Below are 22,426 nucleotides of genomic sequence, written 5' to 3'. Positions count from 1 at the left end.
GGCCATCTTCTACTGCTTCCCAGGCCATAGCAGAGAACTGGATCGGAAGTGGAGCATCCAGGACTCGAACTGGTGCCCATATGGGATGCTGACACCTCAGGTGGTGGCTTTACCCACTACACCACAGTGCCGGCCTGTCACTCTGCCTTTCAAATAAATAAATAAAGTTTAAAATCACAAGCATTTGAGGGAAGAAATGAATTTTTTTTAAAAAATATTTATTTATTTGAAAGGCAGAATGAGAGAGAGAGAGAGAGAGAGAGAGAGAGATCCTCCATCTACTGGTTTATTTCAACAGCTAGGTCTGGCCCAGGTGAAGCCAGGAGCCAGGAAATTCATTCTGGTCTCTCCTGTGGGTGACAGGGGCCCAAGTATTTGGGTCATCATTCACTGTCTTCCCAGGCACATCAGCAGGAAGCTGGATCAGAAGCAGAGGAGCTGGGATACTGTTGCTTCAATATGAGATGCTGGCTGTGCAACAACATTGGCCGTGAGAGAAATGTTTTTGTTAGGAGCACTTAGTTATACCCTCTCTGAATTTACATTTTCCTCATGAAAATCACTCAATCTGAATGTCATATACTAAAAATATTGTACTCAAGAAATGACAGATTTTATTTATTTTCAATATCCTAACATCTTCTTAATAACAGGCAGCTAAAATAAAACAAAGGATTAATCAAAATTATACTAAAAGTCCTAATATTATCAAATAAGGAAGATAGTGCCAACTTCAAAAACATCAGAGAAGGACTGAAAAATAATTTTCAGTTGTTATTTTTTAAATAATGTGTTTCAGCCTTTCTACTTTGTATTTCCTGAGATAAATGGAAATCTTTCCAGAGGAAGTTCTTTGATGTGACCCTATATTTTGCACAGGAGACAATCAGCAAATGAATGACTTGGAGAAAAGGGAATTTTTTTTTCTTAACAGTAATGAAGAAACAGGAAGCATTAAGACCCATGGCCAAGTGCATGGATTTTGGAATCTGGTGTCATGATCTTGACTCCTGAAACCGTTTCTGGCTATATTCCTGATACTAAAAGGATTCACTGAGCTAATGCAAGTAGTGTTAGTGCCTTGCTTCACATGCATTAAATGTGTGTTCAAGGGGCTAGTATCGTGGCGTAATGGGTTAAGTCACTGCCTGTAATGCTGGCATCCCATGTGGGCACCAGTTCAAGTTCTGGTTGTTCTACTTATGATCCAACTGCTTGCTAATGTGTCTGGGAAAGCAGTGGAAGATGGCCCAAGTCCTTGTGCCTTGCACCCATGTGGGAGACCTGGAAGAAGTTCCTGGCTCCTGGCTTTGGCCTGGCTCAATCCTGGCTGTTACAGCCTTTTGGGGTGTGAACCAGCAAATGGAAGATATCTGTATCTCTCCCTCTCTCTGTAACTCTGCCTTTCAAATAAATAGAAATCTTAAAAGATATAAAAATAAGTGTGGGTGTTCATGTTGCATACCATGATTATCAGCCACATGAGTTGTGAGGGAGTTAAAAGGACTGCTCTGGCCACCAGGAGATATAATCTAAAAATAGAGTATGATATTTAAGTCATATTGTGATTTCCAGGTATGTTAGCTTCCTTCGGGGAGCCAAAAGTTGTGGAATAATAAAATAACAAGCATGTTACAAAGCAAGCTCAAATAATTCATAATTTGAACAATCACTACTTTCCATCTGCTTTTTTATTTTCATTTCCAGTTAAGTGCTGGGTTCTTTCTATGCTAGTATCAGAATAAAAACTCAAAATAAAGGAAAGAAAAATTCTCAGAATTACAGCCATGTCCATGATTAATGCAATATTGTGTTCACCCTTTAACATAGGTGGAAAGAACTCTGAAAGCCAGGATTGATAGCTGCAAGGAACAGAAGATGCACTTCAACTGCACACATTTCCTGAATGATCAGCTTTGTATGACCTTCATATAAAACCCAAAGGTATTTATTGGCCTTGTGCACAAGCACATCTCAAGCAAAGGCAGCTGTCTTTCCTCGCAGTACAAGTGAAAGGTTTTAGATTAGGAAGCAGATGAGGTTAAATTACTTCATTATTTACTCATTGGGGGAAAAATCAATTTCTGGAATATAATCCTATTGACCTGACTGGCACCAACCAGGAGCATAAGTAATTACAACCTTAAAATAAATATCCGTTCATACCTTGAGAAGACTCCTACACTAGCCATTCTCCTTTATGCATTAAGGGTCTCAAATAACCATGCAAACCAAATTCAAGGCTAATAGGCCTCTTTTTTGAATATGCCACTGAAATAGGATGGTGAAAATTCTACTTATATTTTTCTGACCTTGTGAAAATTACACATTCTATGTGTCAAGACTGTGTATTTCTTCTCTCAAGTTAGTAATAAGATTATTATGGTGCCAAACAATGTTGAAACAACAAACATCACACAGAAAAGTTGTTTAATTACAATATAAATTAGCACATTCATATCCAATGTGCAACAAATTATGGTACAATATAATAGACAATATAAAATTTAACCCTATCTCTAGAGCTGGGGTCCACAGTGACCCAATGCTACTTTATTTCTCATGGAAATTTGAAAATACTTTCCTTCCAGGCTTGTCCTTTAGCAAGGATGTCCTACGCTTCCATCATGTTGAATTTAGCCTTGCAAGGATTTTTAATTAACAGCGATGATCCACAAGCCATGATTTATATGCAAGAAAGATGCCCTATTTTATCTTCTTTCCCCAGGCTATGATATATGGATGCTTCTAATAAGCCAAAGATAAAAGTGGTTTGGACCAAAAAGCACCTATTTTCTCAAAGATGCACATGAAGACTGCAGCTGTCAACAAGGGAATAAAGTAGAGCTCAAGTGACAGAAAATATAAAGGAAGTAGTAAATGATCAAGGTTTAGTTTATGTATTTGTGATAAGATCTTATTTTTTTCTTGAATTATTTAATTTCTACTCCAAGTAAAACACTATATTTAAGAATTATAGTTTAGTGAGTGGTTATATGAAGCATTTCTAAAGGAATGTGATGCTAGCCTAATGAAAGATTCTTTAATTTACCCATTCAAGTTCATGCTGCTCATAGGCTATCCACTTCTCATGATGATGTTTCTGTAGCTAAAACTATGGTAGCATCTTTTTTTCTACTATAACTCTCAATACAGTGGCATATTCTTCTGCATATACGTAGTGTTGGAAAATCATGATATTTTGTGGCTGGATTGAGAAACTGAAAAAGCCTATCCTCTAGTCCTAGCTCTGCTATAAAGTAGTTGTTGACCTTGTGCTGTCACTTAATCTCTCTGGGGTATGGTTTACTTTTATATATAAAAGTGTGATTGGACTACATCACAGCCAGAGGCCTTTCCAACTATAAAATTATTCAATTTTGTATGTTGATACTTGCAAACAGCCAGAAAATAGTGTTGAAACTGGAGAAATATAAATTTATATGTTTAGAAAAAGAAATTCTCATGCAGACACTCATTCTTTCAACAAATATTTTTGAATGTCTACCATGTTCCAGGCCCTCTTCTTAGTGCTGAAAATACATCAGTGACCAAAATAGTAGTACTAACTTTATGGAACTCAAATAATGGCTGGGAAAGACAGTCCATAGACAGTGAATGCAAGAAATAAATCAACTGTAGAGTACTATAACATAGTGTAGTGTAAGTACTAGAACTAAAAGTAGAGTGAGGTAAAGAGGATGGGGAGTGTGGCAGTTGGGGTACTAGGAAGGGGTAGTCAGGTGGTAGTATTAAATAGAGTTATCAGTGACAATCTCATTAGAATGTGATGCTTAGACTTGAAGGAGAACAGGGATTTAACCAAATGATATCTAATGAAATAATGACTCAAAGTGAATAACTAAGGCAAAGGTCCTGAGGTAGGATAATGTGTGCCTTGTTTGTGAAGGAGCAGAGGTGTCAGTGCTGCTGGAGCAGATGGGGCCATGGTAGGAAATGACAAAGGTAACAGGGACTATTGTGGAGGGCCTGGTGGGCCACTGTAAGAACTTCGGCATATATATCAAGTGGCATGGGGACCATTGTAAGGCTTTAAATGAAGTAGTGCTGTAAACTGACTTGCATTTTAAAAGGATCACCCTAACTGCTATATTAAGAATAGTTATAGGAGAACAAGAGTAGAAGCTATGAGACCATGCCATTTTTTCTGATGTGTTTTGCAACATAAACAAACACATGAAGTTGATTTTAAAAGGTTGCAAAAGTCTTTAGCAAAAGGTGTATTGGAATATTTGAATAATTTCAAACATTATCTAGGTTTGTAAATTCTGATGAGTTTGTAACAATATCTGTTCCAATAGTTATATCCATAGGTCTCTATTGTTTGTATTCCCACAATCTTCTGTTTAAGCTGATGACAAATCGTTCAGAAGTGAAGATGATGATCACTGCTTAAAAAATGTATTTTCCTGCTCAGAGATATATAGTTTTTCAAAGGGAAGAGGGCACTTACTCATAATAGAAAAAAAGAATCTGTATTTTGTATTCTTGTGTCTTTGAATATCTGTGGAGGATCCTTCCCACCTCTACAAAATGTTTCCTATTGTTTTACCTGGTTGTGTTCATAACAAATTTACTTTCTCCGATCTTGTTCCTGCCCTAACAGATACCTAGTGTATCTATGGCTCTGGCTTTAACAAATATTGTGAAATTGTTGCCCTACCGGGACTTGTCAGAGGACAGCCTTGAACTCACAGTTGCTCAGTGGCTATCACAAGCTTGGCTGAGACAAGCTTGTTTGGAAAATTGTCAGTACTCTATTTTAGAAGGCGAAGGCAGTGTCATTTAATTGAACTTTCTACAGTGATGGTAACATTCTTTATGCTGTTAACCTTGTAGGCCTAGCCCAAAATGGCTTCTGAGAACTTGAAATGTAGCTAGTGTGACTAATGAAGTAAAATTAAAAGAAATAATATTTATTTGAGAGGCAGAGAGATAGCCAGAGTTGGGGGAAGGGAGGGAGAAGGATGGAGAGGGAGTGCTTACGTTTGCTGGTTCACTCTCCAAATACCCACAATGGCCAGAGCTGAGCCAGACCAAATCTGGGAGCTAAGAACTTAATCTACATCTTCCATGTTAGTGGCAGGGGCCCAACTACTTGAGCTATAACCTGCTGCCTTCCAGGGTCTGCATTATCAGGAAGCTGGAGTCAGAAGCCAGCTTAAATTTACACGTAAGTAGTCTCATGTGGCTAGTGGCTACTGAACTGAACAGCTCAGTTCTAAACTCCTAATGTAGATTATGGTAGACTAACCATGAGGTATTCCCACTCCATATCGTTTTATTATCTCCCTGAAATGCTTCTCTTGAATGTTCTTTGATATTCCACTGTCATTCATTAAGGGCATTTAAAATAAACAGTCTTATGAAATCTATTTATGTATTTATGGAAAAGAAGTTGTTGAGGTCATTGATAAGTATATAACATATATAGAATCCCATTACTCTGGCCCTAATACTAGGAAATGATGTAGTTCTAAAGTTTACCTGTACCATATAATTTACTATATTGCATCTTTGTGTTTGCTGCAGGGCAGCACAGAGTCAAACAAGTGCTCCATCTCTAGTAGGGAATATTATCTACTCATAGAGTATCTGGGGGTACGTTCTGTGTACTTATTTTATTCTTAACTACTTTGTCTTATTGTTTCTGTCCTTACACTCTCTTTGCCTATTTTTGTGTTAATTTGAATGTTACCTGATGGTATTCATTCTCGCATCCCACAAATAAATTGGATAAAAACAAGTTAAAACCTTATCTATTTTTGATGATGTACTCATTCTTTTTCTTCAAAGTGCTGACCAAGTCTTTTATTATTACTACTGTTTTCATTGTTCTTTAAATTATTTACAAATTGGCCGGTGCGTGGCTCACTAGGCTAATCCTTCGCCTTGTGGCGCCGGCACACCGGGTTCTAGTCCCGGTTGGGGTGCCGGATTCTGTCCCGGTTGCCCCTCTTCCAGGCCAGCTCTCTGCTGTGGCCCGAGAGTGCAGTGGAGGATGGCCCAAGTGCTTGGGCCCTGCACCCCATGGGAGACCAGGATAAGTACCTGGCTCCTGCCATCAGATCAGCGCGGTGCGCCGGCCACAGCGCGCTGGCCGTGGCGGCCATTGGGGGGTGAACCAACGGCAAAGGAAGACCTTTCTCTCTGTCTCTCTCTCTCACTGTCCACTCTGCCTGTCAAAAAAAAATATTTACAAATTCTATATGTGTCATGCCAATTAATGACCCTAAGCTGAAATTAAGACATTCAAAACATCCTAGAGATGACAATGAGAATAAAATAATCTTATACATAAGTCAAGTAAGATGACAATTTATGCATTTCAGTGTCATCTTTGTTATGTTACTATGAAAACTTTTGATGTTATAAAAGTTTCATATAAATTTAAGTTCGTGAAGACCTTGAGTTTTACTAAGAAGATGGGATGTCTCCTAGGTTGAGAGTATGGTTATTTTGGGAAAAGAGCCATTTCAAAAAGTGTACAACAGTGGTTTAAAAAATGAGTTTTTGAGGGGCCAGTACTGAGGCATAGTGGGCAAAAGCTGTCGCCTGCAGTGCCAGCATCCCATATGGGTGCTGGTTCAAGTCCCAGCTGCTCCACTTCCAATCCAGCTTTCTGCTATGGTCTGGGGAAACAGTAGAAGATGGCCTAAGTCCTTGGGCCCCTTCACCCGCATGGGAAATCTGGAAGAAGCTCTTGGTTCCTGCCTTCGGATCAGCCCAGCTCTGTTTTTTGCGGTCATTTGGAGAGTGAACCAGTGGATGGAAGACCTTTCTCTCTGTCTCTTCCTCTCTGTAATTCTGCCTCTCAAATAACCAAGTAAAATATTTTATTAAAAATGAGTTTTTTGCCACATGTGTGAGTGCATGACTTAGAGATCATTAAATAAAATTAACTACAGTATTGTTTGCCTGCACTGAATTGAGTTCATTTTGTGATTTTTTTTTCACAATCATGACTGTTTTCAGAGCCAAACTGCAAATAAGTTTATGATGTGATTTCTGTCATCAGAATTACTTATGGTTTGCAACAATTTGAATCAGTTAATTTATTCAAGGGATTAATGAAAATTCTATTTCTTATGAGGAAAATATTCATCACTTGTTACACTTAACAGTCTTCATTTCACTGGATATGTTCAGTTGGGCACTTGGGTTCATCATTATGAACCAGTTCACAAGATGAGAGGGTCCTGGTGTCTCAAGATGTTATCTAATGTTCTACAGAGTGGTGAATAGAGGGGATAAAGGAGATGAAGGTTTGAAGCAGATGACTCCTCTAGAGTTTGAATGGCAGAGACAATGTTATTTATTTACCTATTTCGTTTTTTCTACTGGGCACAAAATAAAATCACATTTTCAAAACCTCTTGAAGATACCTTGTTATCAGATCAGTTGATTTCCCCCTTTTTTTACCTTATAAGAGAATTTTTTTTACCAAAATCGATTGTCTTTCCTTCAATCTATCTCTCCTATCATCTGTCTATCATCTATCTATCTATCTATCTATCTATCTATCTATCTATCATCTATGTATCCAATTTACCTAATTGGAGGGTACTCTGGAATTTTAACCATAAATTTGCCTTTGTTTTCACAGTATTATGCTTCTTAGCTTGATATTTTCACTATATGGTTCTAGAATGAGCATATCATCTTCTTTTATCTCTGTGTCCATAGGGCTGTTGCATCCTCTCTGTACCATGATCCTTAATTTCCCTATTGCAGCACAGGCAAACAAGGTTCCAGTGATGTGCTGGAGGGAACTCCTAGTGATTCCAGATAGCCAAATGCGTACATCTCTTCCAACTGTGTTCAGTGACACCATGCTAGTGTCTTGAAATCAGCCATAGTGGGGATATTTACACCATAGAAATAGACAAAACACTACAAATCAGAATATTTATATTTCAGAGTGCTTGATAACTGAAAGACATGACATGAGAGCTGAAGGTAGAGGAAACACAAATTTGGTATTGTGGAATGGAAGAAGAGTGGATAGACCGCAGTAATAGCTAGCAACTTGATAATTCTTAAGAGATTGGATCCATGTTGGGCAAAGGAGAGAAATTGCTTGTTCTACTGGAGGTTTTGCTGCAGTCCTGATTAAGGTAATGTTTTGTCATTACCTGGCAGTGAACCACAAATGGTAACCAAATGGTAATCTACCTTTCCTGTATTGGAAAACTAATGTTTAAAACTAATGAGTTCTGTAAGTTTGATTTATTTTTATATTAATTTGCCACTGATCCCTTTGCTATATGAACTCTATAATTTTACTGAAAAAGTACAATAAATTACAGTCCTGTTCTTCACATTGCAAGGACAAGATTCAACTGAATAGCTAACTCTTAAATAATTAAAGAGGAAAGTAGGTCAATGCCACGTATTAAATGACTAGCTCTGAAGATAGCTATATCAGCTATTGTGATTTTAGAGATGACTCTCAAAGATGTAAAGTTATTAAGCTACCTTTGGAGCTAGTCTTTTGCTTCATTTAAATGTATGGAATTGACCTCAAAGATTATCCTCATATTGAATTAAATATTAACTTGGTTCTGCTTCATCATTTAATACATGGCATTTATATTTCAAGATAGAAAATAACTTTTATTGATTTTAAAACTCTAATTACAATAGAGTTCCCTAACAATGTGTCCTTGGAACATGGTAATTATCCAGACACTCTTATCAACCGTACACTATATTACATTTGGACCCACTTAAAAATCATCTGTGTGAAGTCATGCCCCTCTTATTCCACCTCTTATGAAAGAGAACAGGCATGAAAGAGTTAGTCTTCACATTCTTACCTCGCACTCTCAGACTTCTATCCCCTGTACTCTGAAAAGGTTCTTATCAAGGTCACCAGTAACCTACTTAATACCAAGCCCTGTGTTTAATTTTCAGTTCCTAACTTCTCTGACCTCTCAGCAACATTCGACACAGTTAACGATCCTCTCTTCCTTGAAACTCTTTCTTCTATTGAATTTCCAGATTTTTACCCTCCTTCGCTGATTGCTCCTTCTCAATTTCCTTTGTTAATTCATTTTCTTTCTAAATCTCTAAATGATAGAGTATCCTAGAGCAATCTTCATCCCTCTTTTTGTCCACACCTTATCCATTGGTGATTACAAAGTTCAGTGAATTTAAATACTATCTAGGATTATGACAACTGCAAAATTTAAATCTTCCACCTTAATCCATTTCCTGAATACCAGACTCATATATGAAACCACCTGCTCAATATTTTTATGAATTAAAGAGCATAACTTTAATCATTTCCTTTCACAAATCTGAGGCTTCCTCAGTGTTTCTTAACTTATGATATCATAACTCTGTTTACTCATTTGCTCGGATTAAAAATCTAGGAGTTGTTGTTAATTCGTACATTTTCCTTCCATCCGTCTTCCAACTTATTATCAAGTTCTACTGTCCCTTTCTTCAAAATACATCCTCATTCTAACTGCTTCTCACTGTTTCCACTACACTGAGATAAGGTTTTTACAGTGCTGGGCAAAGTGCATGGAAAACATTTTTTCTCAGACTCCCAATCCAATTCATCAGCAATGCCCGTGGGCCTTACTTCAGAGTATGTCATGAATCTCACTGCTTCACATAACTGTCATAGCTACCACCTTAGTCCATGTCATTCTCATGTCATACTGGAGAATGGCCATAACTTCATAATTGGCCTCCCATCCCCCAGTTTTATGCTTACATCTGTTGAGTGTTGAGTGATATTTCAAAAACATGAATTACATGAATCACTTTTCTATTTAGAACCCTTCATTTGCTTTCCAATATACTTAAAATCTAAATTTCCTGTTAAAACTTGCAAAAATCTACATGATTTGTGTATTTTCTGCTTCCTGGAGTATTTATCTTACCACCCTCCATTTTAGTATCTCTGCTTCAGTTACACTGGCCTTCTTGCTACCTTTGTTAACACATAGATTTGATCTTGTCTCAAATGTTTCATTTGATGCTTCCTGTATTTGTAAAGTATGTTCTCATTGAAACGAACCTGGTTCACATTCTCCTTTCATTTAGACCTGAAATGTTAACTTCACAGAGAGGTCTTCCCTGCCGCATTGGTAAGTTTCACCAGAAAGGAGGCAGGTGATGAACATCCATCTGAGGAAGGCTGGACATTTACAAAGCTCGAGCTTTGCATCCAGACACCCTAGGTTCAGCCTCTTGGTCAACCATCTAACAGTAACATGACTGTGGGCTTCAATTTCTTCATCTGTAAATGAGGAATAAAATTAGGAGTAGATATTATTATTATGAAAGAGTTCATAAATTGGGTAATCAAATAATTTATCATCCAAACTGGGTACTTTAAGAAGAAAATGCAACATTTGAAAAATGTTCCATTTTATTTTTAAAATTATCATAAATTTAAATTAGCCTTTTTTGTGGTGCACAAGTCTATCCTTTAGATATTTATTTATTTGACAGGCAGAGTGGACAGTGAGAGAGAGAAACAGAGAGAAAGGTCTTCCTTTTGCCGTTGGTTCACCCTCCAATGGCCGCCCTGGCCGGCATGCTGCGGCCGGCACACCGCGCTGATCCGATGGCAGGAGCCAGGTGCTTCTCCTGGTCTCCCATGGGGTGCAGGGCCCAAGGACTTGAGCCATCCTCCACTGCACTCCCTGGCCACAGCAGAGAGCTGGCCTGGAAGAGGGGCAACCGGGACAGAATCCGGTGCCCCGACCGGGACTAGAACCCGGGGTGCCGGCGCCGCAAGGCAGAGGATTAGCCTAGTGAGCCATGGCGCCGGCCAAGTCTATCCATTTTAACATATGAGGAGGTCTATGGGGGTAGTCCTAATAGTTATGATATCCGCATCCCACATGAGAATGGCTAACTTCAAGCCCTGTGTTTGCTCTGGATGACATTATTCACTGCTTATGTGGTTCTTTGCCATTTGTGTATCTTCTTTGATGAAGAAAGTGTCTGCTCAAGTCTTTCTCTCATTTGTAAATTAGGTTTTTCATTTTCTTATTGTCGTGTTTTGAAATCCCTTAATGTATTCTGGATACATGTTTTTAGATTTGAAATTGCAAATATTTTTGTCCAGTATGTAACTTGTCAATGTTTTTTCCTCTGAATATCTTTCACAGAAGAAAAGTTTTCAGTTTTTACAAACCTCTATTTATTAGTTTCTTCTTTCATGGGTTGCATGTTTGGTATTATGCTTAAGAACTCGTCACCTAACCTCACATCACAAAAATGTTGTGTTTTTCTTAAAGGTTTAATAATTTTATGTTTATTTTCGAGTTTATGATACATTTTGAGATATGCCTTGTGTAAAATATGAGGTAGATTGAGGTTAACTTTTTGCATATGGATGATCGATTGTTGTCAAACTATGGATCTTCTACTGTATAGTCTATTCTTTTTCTATTAGATTTCCTTTGCACTTTTGTTAAATATTAAATTGTCATATTTGTCTACTTCAGGACATTGCATTCTATCTAGTGATTTATGTGCTGTGTGTCTATCTCATATGTAATAGTGCACTTTATCATTAAGGCTATATAGAAAGTCTTAGTATTAATTAAGGTGATTCCTCCCATTTTATTCTTCTTTTTCAAAACTGCTTTAGTTATTCTACTTTATTCCCCCTTCCACATAAATGTCAATCAGTTTGCCCATGTTAACTAGAAAATACTTCTGGGTTTTAATTGTTATTGTTTTAAAATCATTAAGTTATTTGGGATGAATTAACATAGTTAATATGTTGATTCTTCCAATCCATTAACACAATATATATCTGCAGTTATTTAGGTCTTTGATTTTTTTCTAAGGTTTTTGTTATTATCAACATATAGACCATGTACATGTTTTGTTAAACTTATTTAATAGTTGTAGAGATAGTCAGATTATGTAGTTAATATTGAGGGAGTTTTGGCAGCTTGTAGTTTTCAAGAAAATTTTCTGCTTTGTCTTTTTTTTTTCTGACAGGCAGAGTGGACAGTGAGAGAGAGAGACAGAGAGAAAGGTCTTCCTTTCGTTGGTTCAGCCTTCAAATGACCGCTATGGATGGCGCGCTGCGCCAATCCGAAGCCAGGAGCCAGGTGCTTCCTCCTGGTCTCCCATGGGGTGCAGGGCCCAAACACTTGGGCCATCCTCCACTGCCTTCCCACGTCACAGCAGAGAGCTGGACTGGAAGAGGGGCAACCGGGACAGAATCCGGCGCCCCAACCGGGACTAGAACCCGGCGCCTCAACCGGGACTAGAACCCAGGGTGCCGGCGCTGCAGGCGGAGGATTAGCCTAGTGAGCCCTGGCGCCGGCCATTCTGTTTCATCTTGATTATTGAATTATTGAATTCATGTGCATAGGGATGTTTGTAATATTTTTATTATCCTTTTTATGTTTAAATGATCTTTAGTTATAAATCCTCTTAAGTTATGATATTGGTAATTCGTATCTTTTCTCTTTTTTCTTTATCAGACTGTCTAGAAATTTATTTATCGATATTTTTCAAAAGCCAGATTTTGATTCTATTGATTTTCTCTATTGTTTTTATTTTCAATTTTATTGATTACTGCTCTTATGTCTGTTATTTCCTTCCTTCTGCTTGCTTTGGCTTATTTTACTCTCTCTTTTATAATTTCTTTTTTTCTAAGTTAATTAAGCTTGTATTTATTCCTTTTTCTTTATTTTATTTTTTGAAATTTTCATTAGCATGTAATAGCTGTTCACCTTTATGGGGCACAGTGCCATATTTCAGCAGATTCATACACAGTACATTGATGAAATCAGACAATCAACATCCATACTTTCCCACCTTTCCTCCAGATCTTCACACAGTATATGATATATATATATAATATATAATAATATATAATATAAAACAGTGTTGTGACCTATAGTTCCCCTACTGTGCTGTGGAACACTAGAATCTCTTAGTTCTAGCTAACTGTGTCTTGATACCTTTTTTTCAACCTCCCTCTATTTCCCCTCTTTCTAATTAGATGATCCATTTGAGAGCTTTCTTATTTTCTAATATAAACATTTAGTGCTATAAATTTCCTCCTAAGCATTGCTTAAGCTATGTTGATATGTTGTATTTTCATTTTTGTTCAATTCAGAATGTTTTCTAAGTAGTTTCATTGAGACTTTGTTTTGGACCCATGGTGAAGCATGTGGATGAATTTCCAAATATTTAGACACTTTCCAGTTATTGGTCTGTTATTGCTCTCTAATTTAATTCTACAAGGATCTTACTTTGGGTGATTTCTATCCTTTTGATTTTTTTAAGGTTTGATTTATATCCCAGGATAGGATATAGATGGTCCATGTGCATTTGTAAAGAATGTGTATTCTGCTGTTATCTGGGGAGATGTTTGATAAATATCAAGGACATCTAGTTAGTTGATGGTTTTCTTCAGTTGTTCAATATCCTTGCTGATCTTTTGCCCACTTGTTCTATTATTAAGTGACGAGTATCAAAGTCTCCAACAATGATTATGAGTTTATCTACTACAATTTTAACTGTAATCTATGAATTTTCATGTCTGCTCTAGAGATTTCAAAATAAATACCTTTCACAATATGTGTTTTAAAATTTATTCATTTATTTGAAAGGCATGGTTACAGAGAGAGAGAGAGAGACAAAGAGAGGGAGAGAGAGAGAGAGAGAGAGAGAGAGAGAGAAGAGATTGATCTTCCATTCCCTGGTTCACTCTCTAAATGGCTGCGATGGCTTGGGCTGGGCCAGGCCCAAGTCAAGAGCCTGAAACTCCATCCTAGTCTGCCACGTGGATGAGTGGCCCAAGTACTCAGGCCATCTTCTGCTGCTTTCCCAGACGAATTAGCAGGGAGCTGGATTAGAAGTGGGGCTTCCAGGACTTGAATCGGTGATCATAGGGGATTCTGGTGCTGCAGGTGGCAGGTTAATTTAGAGGAAATATTTAAAACAATTGGAATGTATATACCTTACTACCATACAATTATCCTGATTCCTGAAGAAAACATTTACTGGTTCAGCCATTTAATGGTTAAGATGCCTGCATTCCACGTTAGAGTGCCTGGGTTCAATTCTTGGCTCTAGCTCCTAACTCCAGCTTACTGATAATGCAAATCTTCAGAGGCAATGATGATATTTCAAGTAATTGAATTCCGGCCACCTACACAGGAGATCTGGATTGTGTTCCTGGCTCCCAGCTTCAGTCCTTGCCCAGCCTCAGTCATCGCAGGCATTTGGAAAGTGAACCAGCAGTTGGGTGTGCTTCCCCCGCCTATCTGCCCAACAAATACATAAAAAATAATTCCTATCCTCATCTACATTTTATAATTATAATTATCTATTACTTCTGTGTACATTGAAACACCTATTGGACTGTTAAGTTTTGTTTTCAATTAATAAATATATTTTATTTATTTTTATTTACTTTTATTTAATAAATATAAATTTCCAAAGTACAACTTTTGGATTATAGAGGCATTTTCCCCCCATATCCTCCCTCCCACCCACAACCATCCCATCTCCCATTCCCTCTCCCATCCCATTCACATCAAGATTTTTTTCAATTATCTTTATATACAGAAGATCAATTTAGTATATACTAAGTAAAGATTTGAACAGTTTGCACCCACACAGAAACACAAAGTATAAAGTACTGTTTGAGTACTAGTTATACCGTTAATCACATTGTACAACACATTAAGGACAGAGATCCTACATGGGGAGTAAGTGCACAGTGACTCCTGTTGTTGACTTAACAAATTGACACTCTTGTTTATGGCATCAGACATAGGTCATAGTCAGAGTGAAAGTTCTCTCCTCCCTTCAGAGAAAGGTACCTCCTTTTCTGATACTGGGATCTCACTCGCAGAGATCTTTCATTTCGGGTTTTGTGGTGTGGTGTTTTTTTTTTTTTTTTTTTCCACAGTGTCTTGGCTTTCCATGCCTGAAATACTCTCATGGGCTCTTCAGCCAGATCCGAATGCCTTAAGGGCTGATTCTGAGGCCAGAGTGCTATTTAGGACATCTGCCATTCTATGAGTCTGCTGTGTATCCTGCTTCCCATGATGGATCGTTCTCTCTCTTCTTAATTATATCAGTATTAGCAGACACTAGTCTTGTTTATGTGATCCCTTTGACTCTTAGTCCTATCATTATGATCAATTGTGAACTGGAATTGATCTCTTGGACTAGAGAGATGGCATTGGTACATGCCACCTTGATGGGATTGAATTGGAATCCCCTGGCACGTTTCTAACTCTACCGTTTGAGTAAGTCAGCTTGAGCATGTCCCGAATTGCACATCTCTTCCCTCTCTTATTGCCACTCTTATATTTAACAGGGATCACTTTTCAGTTAAATTTAAACACCTAAGAATAATTGTATGTTAATTAAAGAGTTCTACCAATGGTATTAAGTAGAACAAAAAATACTAAAAGGAATAAAGTAGTAAGTTGCTCCTCAACAGTCAGGACAAGGGCTGATCAAGTCACTGTTTCTCATAGTGTCCATTTCACTTCAACAGGTTTCCTTTTAGGTGCTCGGTTATTTGTCACTGATCAGGGAGAACATGTAATATTTGTCCCTTTGGGACTGGCTTATTTCACTCAGCATGATGAATAAACATATTTTAAAGAATTTGAGAAGTGAGGAAAAGAATATTATATTTCCCACATATTTACAATGTTTGGTTCTCTTCCTTCATTGCTGATCTTTCTTTCTGGTATATTATGGCTTCCTTTTGAAGAACTTCCTTTAACAATACTCTCTGAGCAGGTCTTTTGTTTAGAAGTTTTCCAGTTTTCCTTCAAATGATAATATATTTTACCTTCAGCCCTGAGGAATAGTTTATCTGAAAATAGAATTCTGAATTGGCAGTTCTTTTCTTCCAGCATTCTAAAAATGATCTACCTCTTTTCTCTGGCCACCATAGTTTCTAATGAGAAATCCACTTCCATTTAAGTCATAATTCTCCTATGGGTAAGGCATCATTTTTCTCTGACTGCTTTTGAGATTTTTCTTTGTCTTTAGTTTTCAGCAGTTTGATTATAATGTGTTTACGCTTGAAATTTTTGGGTTGTTTTTGTTTGGGATTTATTCGGGTTTCTTGAATTTGTAGGTCTTTTGTAGGACTTGGGAAGTTTTCAGCCATATTTCTCCAAATATTTTTTCAGCAGCACATTTTCTGTCTTTTTTCTAGGACTCCAATAATGTGAATATTAGATATTTTATTACAGTTTCACAGATAACCTTTGGTTCTATTCATTTTTTTCTCAAATTTTTCTTGGCTGTTGTTCAGACTTGATAATTTCTATTGTTCTACCTTGAAATTTGCTAATTCTTTCTTTGTCATCTTTATTCTGCTACTGAATATGTTTAGTGAAGTTTTTATGTCCATTGTTGTATTTTTAAGTTCTAAAATATTGATTGATTTTTCTTTATATAGTCAATTTCTTTGCTTATACTTTTTATTTGAGTTTTTTCAAATGTGTTCTTGATTGTTATTTCTTTTTTTTAAAGCTTTATTTCATTTTATTCGGAAGACAGAGTGAGAGAGGTAGAAACTGAGAAAGAGGTCTTCCATCCATTGGTTCATTCCCCAACTGGCTGCAACAGCCAGGGCTGGGCCAGTCCAAAGGTAGGAGCCAGGAACTCCATCCAGGTGTGCCATCTTCTGCTGCTTTCTCAGTCATATTAGCAGGGAGCTGGACAAAAGTGGAGTAGCCTAACCAGTACACAAACTTAATCTGCTGCTGTGCCACATATCAGCCCCCTTTGAATGCTCTTTCAGCATTTCTACTATAGGTACATGAAAGTCTGTGTCAGAAAGTTCCCATCTATATATCATCTCATTGTTAGCATCTTTTTATTGTCTTTTTCCATGTGAATTGAGACTTTGGGGGTTCTTAACATGCAGAGCAATTTGGGATTGTTTCTTGGACATTTTGACTTTTACATTTTGAGGTTTTGGGTCTTCTTTAAATTCTGTAAAGAGTGTTGACATTTTTTAAAGAGGTACTTGAACTGGTTAAGATATTTTTGTGATAACATGTACTTCACCTGTTTAGATTCAGGTTGCAAGTCTTAACCTACCTTCTGTGAGGTGTGGTACCAATGTCATTTCAGTCACTGAAGGCTTCCCATGCTATTTGGAACTGTCCCTCATGTGCACCACCCAGTGGCCAGTTTGGGGCCTGAAAAGAGGTCTGTCAGCTTAGTCCTTAAAATCTTTAGTACCTCAGATCAAATCTATGCATGAGCAGGTGGAGAACGAAGCCGGAAGTTTATCAATGGTCTCACTGGGCTTGACATCTGCTGGTCTAGACGCGTCCTCCTCGGTAAGCTGTAAGGTTCTCCCTGCTCAGGATGCTGAGCAGAGGGAATGAGGGTGGGGTTGCCTGCTTCTGTCATCACCTCATAGAACCGGAAATCCACGTCTTCTTTTAAAAATACGAGGTAGTAGAGTGAAGAAGGTAAGTGACAAAAAAGGACGGAGACACGTAACATTTTCCTCTTATGAGAAAGGGTTAACTTTGCTGCAAATTCTGGAAAAAGACTAGGACAATTATAGGAATACCAACATGAGGTTAATATGGATGTTCATCAGGTTCCTTCTATTTCCCTGGCACTGTCGTTACGTGTGAGAGTTATCTTTTTCTGCACTAAGCTATCCATTTATATCTCCAGTTCCAACCAGTGTGAGGAGCACTGGAGTGAGGCAAGTGGTTGCCCCTTGGAGAACACGTGGGATAGGGATGCTTGCATAAATGACACTTAAGGGATATCGAAGCCCTGGGAAGTACTAGGAAGAAAACAACAGATATTATCATCTGCAGAGGAGTGATATATGTTGACAGATGATAGATACCTTCTGTCATCCTGCCTAGTCAAATATATGACCTAATATCATATATCATAGTGACAAAAACAAATTCTGCAAAGCCACTGTTTTCCTGTGACTAAAAGGCCGCAAAATATCAGACAATCAATTTGAATTTGCATCGCATGTATCTAAGGCTAGAGATGTTTGAATGAGTAACAAAATTAATACATATATCTTTAATAAGTTGTTACATATTTATTCAAAGTATCTTTTTTGCTGTCATTATGATAAAATCACTGCTATTATAATGAAGATTTCCTATAAATTGTGTCTACAGACAGAATTTATTAAAAAAGTGCTGTCCAATAGACACATGAGCCACACTTATGAATTCAAATGTTCAAGTAGCCAATTAAAAAAAAAAGTGGTGGGGCCCAGCTGGTAGTGCAGTGGGTTAAGCTACCACAAGCAACACCAGCATCCCATATGTGTGCTGGTTCGTGTTCTATGTGCCCCACATCCAATGTAGCTCTCTGCTGATGCACTTAGGAAAGCAGTGGAAGATGGCCCAAGTGCATGGGCCCCTGTACCCACATGGGAGACCTGGATGAAGCTCCTGGCTCCTGGCTTCAGCCTGACCCAATCCTGGACCATTGAGGCCATTTGCTTCTCTCTAACTCTGTCTTTCAAATAAATAAATAAACCTTAAAAATTATTTAGGATCCCATACTCATATATCAAATATTACAGTTTCAGCATTTGACCAATACAATATTAATAAGCTATTCAATATTCTTCATTTCATATTAAATGTTCAAAATCTGATGTGTATTTTACACTTTATAGCGCATCTTAATTTGGAATGATCACATGTCAAGTGCTTAGTGGTACTTGTGTGCTAATGGTCACCATATTAAGCAGAACAGATTGAAAGGGTTAACATAAATGTAGGAGGGTACTTGAAAATGTTCACAGAAAATGCAATTTAAAAAAGTTTATTTTGATGCAAAATAATTTTGAAATCCATGCATAGTTTTTCTTTATATGCATTGCCATAAACTTTTTGAAAGCCTCATGAATGCATAGATTTTTAATTTTTTGCACCAAAATAACCATCATTTTTAAAAATACCATTATTTATTAATTAAATTTTCCACAAACTTTTTGAAGTCTTCTCATATTTTTATCAAAATATAAATAAAAAAGCAAAAATTATAATTGTATCATGTTTTCAAAAGGATTTTTTCAAAATGCTGTCATATTTTAAGATTAAAAGATAAATTTAAACTATAGTTAGTGTGAAAATTTGAAATCAAGCTCATATAAATGAAACTGACACTGTTTTTTTGGAAATTTTAATTAAATCTTATGAAATATTATCATGAGGGTAAAACAACTACTTAAAGCATTCAAAATTCATTTAGTTGTCATTCCAAAAACACCACAATTCAAGTATGTTCCATCTATATCTACTTATACACAAACTTAAGAGTGACATGAATTGATTATTATTGAAAAATGTTGCTTTGGGGCAGTGTGCTAATTCGTATCTCCACACTCACAACTGGAATTAAAACAGATGTGAGGAATAAAACAATAAGCAATTTTAAGAAATAGTGCTTTGTAATATCATTTCATTCAGGCAGAGGGAAAGGATACAAGTGCATTTCTCTCTTTTCTTTTACATAAGCCCTTCTGTCACTCTAATCTTTCCTATGATCTGAAGCAGGACCATCTCCAATGATAGTAGGACAACTTGTGATTACATTTAGATTGCATAAGGCTACAGATATTAAGAAATATTTCTTTGTGCACTGGATGGTGTTAGCTGTGAGAGCAGATGTTCATAAAATATGTGTGGCTACGTTAAAACTGAGTGCTGCATCTCCAGTGAAAAAGGCACATGTGTTCTTTAGTTGTGTGTATGTGCGTGATGCACATGACTCAAGGCAAACATCCCCTGTTGCTTGGTCTAAGGGAAGTACTGCTCTCAGGCCATCTGGCCAGATGGAGCAACTAGCTTATCATGCACGAAGCCATGGTTAACTAGGAAACACGGTTCTTCACATTTGCTTTTACTCTCTGCATCACTACTCCTTTCTCTCACTCTTGATTCTTAAGATTGCATACCTCATAAAATGTTCAAACTAAGATTTTGCTTAAGATTTATTTTCTACAGAGCCCAGGCTGAATTTAGTTACTTCTTACAGATTATTAGAAATACTTTCATGATCACATTGGTATATATTTTTTCAGCTCCTTGGGAAAAATTTACTGGGACTTAGTGACTAGAATGAATTTAAACAATTACTCTCATATCTCATTTTTTGAAAATCAAGCCAACTTTCATTTTGTTGTTACCATGTCCTCGCTGACAATGTGTGTGTGTGTGTGTGTGTGTGTGTGTGTGTATAGTTAACATTTACTGAGTGATTATTATGAATTGGCAATTGTGTGTTAAGCACTTCATTTGTATTATCTCACTTATCCCAGACAACAATTTATGCGACAGATACTATTATCTCTGCCATGCAGAGAATGTTATTTAGGCTTGTTGGCAAGGTTGAGAACTTTTTTTAAGTTCACACAGCTAATAAACAATGGAAATGTGAATCAGACCCTACTTCAGAATCCATTTTCTTTACTCTCAAATGCTGTGCTGTACCACCTCTCAGGAAGACAAACTTTTGTCACTTTCTTTATCACTTAAATCACAACAATAATCTCCACTTCTGTTAGCACACTTTCACCAACCACTTGATGTCATATATTCTTGAACTGTCCTGTCTGCATGTAGCTTATCTGCCTCTGGAATAGTCACATATTGAGGCTTGTCAACAATCAATCAAGTCCTCATCCAAGACTGGAACTGAATTCTCCCTTCTATCTATACTCTCCTACGTCTATTCCATCAGTGTTCCTATCAAATGTGTACATTTCTCTATCACTGGGACCCAAGCTGTCTTCTTAAAATATGTTACTTTTAGTTCTACTTGCTTCAGTCAACTTTGTTTGGGTCCACCTTGCAAATCATCAACTATTACATGCCCCTATCACCCTGAGGGCCTTTGAATTGTTTTCAAAATATTTTAAGGTTTTTACAATGATCAGGTAATGTATCAGATGCTGAAAATTTACAGATGAAAGTATGAGTTCTGCCTTTATGTAGCTCACAAGTAAATAGAAAGCTATAATAGATTTGGTTGTTGCCCTAGTCTTCTTTTAATAGCTGTGACTCAGTGTGGGTAGAAACTTGGAGATTGGAGACAGTAACTTTGTCATTATACTTGTTTCAAAAAATGTCGCCTCTTATAACAAGACCTAAATATTCAACATGCTTTCATCATGAGTCATGATAAATCATTCTCCTTATATCTTCCTCAATTAATACCCTGGAACTTAACTTTCTGCCCAGTATACATGCATGTCCTTCACCATGACAGGCCTAAGGATTCTGCTCAGAAAGTGATCCACAAATGCTGATGCACTAGGACAGAATATGAAAGATAACTAGACCTAGGGAGCTAAATATAAAAGAGAAGTGGTATAAGCTATGGGCAAAATGTTTAGAGAGGAAGACTATGACACAGGAGAATACAAAAGCTTGGAGATAAAGACTTTTTCATAAGGAGGGGTGCCATTTGGATTTTCAAGTAGGTCTTTTCCCAAGCAGATTCAGTAGAATAATGGAGGTGGGAATGGTTTGGAAAGTAATAGACTTGAGTTTGAGAGGTTGATGATACACGCAAAGTAAGGTTGAAAATATAGGTCTAGAAGTTAGACAAGAGATTAATGGGAGATTTAAGGGTCTTGGAATAAACAATATGCATGAATTAACTATAGAGAATTTATAAAGTTGATGAGTGCCAATATTTGGATTGCCATGAAAAGTACGTTGAAGGCAAGAGTGGAGGAAGTTAAGTCAGGAAAGTGATGGGTAGAGTGTCTAGAGATGCAGGAGAGAATTATGTCACTCCACGTGGTGGAGTGTCAAATGTTGTAGGAAGGACATGTCAGACAATTAGCAAACACATTTATTTAGCTTTAGCAACTGGAGGATCATTGGGTATCTCTCCAATAGTAGTTTTAGGAAAGAAGTGTTACTATAAGTCATCTTGGAATATGTTGGGAAAGTAAATTAATTGAGTACAAACTACTCAATTGAAGAGAGAAGTAAAATAATGAAGATCACATGGAAGAAGGAAAGCATGAAATCCACAGTACAAGAGTTTGCACTGGATTAGGGAAAGGGAAAAACACATCCTACACTGAAGCTGGAGGGAAGAGGCAATGTTGACACATGTCCAGGAAAAGTGGGTGTATTTGTTGAGGAAGGAGGATGAATTTTCGAGAAACTTTACCTTTTGAGTTTAATATCTTCTGTGGCAGTGGGTAAATAGGCTGGAAATGATGCCCACCTTGTCAACTCACTTCAATATCTTGATAGCAAATATCCCACTAATTTTAATTTAACATTGTGAAACATCTAAACTAAAGCTTCTCCCAGCTCTTCCAGAAAGGAGAAACACAGGGAGTTCTTTTTACACGGTAGACAGAAACACGCTACTTGATCAACAGAAGCAAACCTTTGTTCAG

This window comes from Oryctolagus cuniculus, chromosome X (assembly GCF_964237555.1).
Source record: "Oryctolagus cuniculus chromosome X, mOryCun1.1, whole genome shotgun sequence".
NCBI lineage: Eukaryota > Metazoa > Chordata > Mammalia > Lagomorpha > Leporidae > Oryctolagus > Oryctolagus cuniculus.
The sequence above is the reverse complement of the archived record's forward strand: the minus strand, read 5'-3'. Positions refer to the sequence as shown.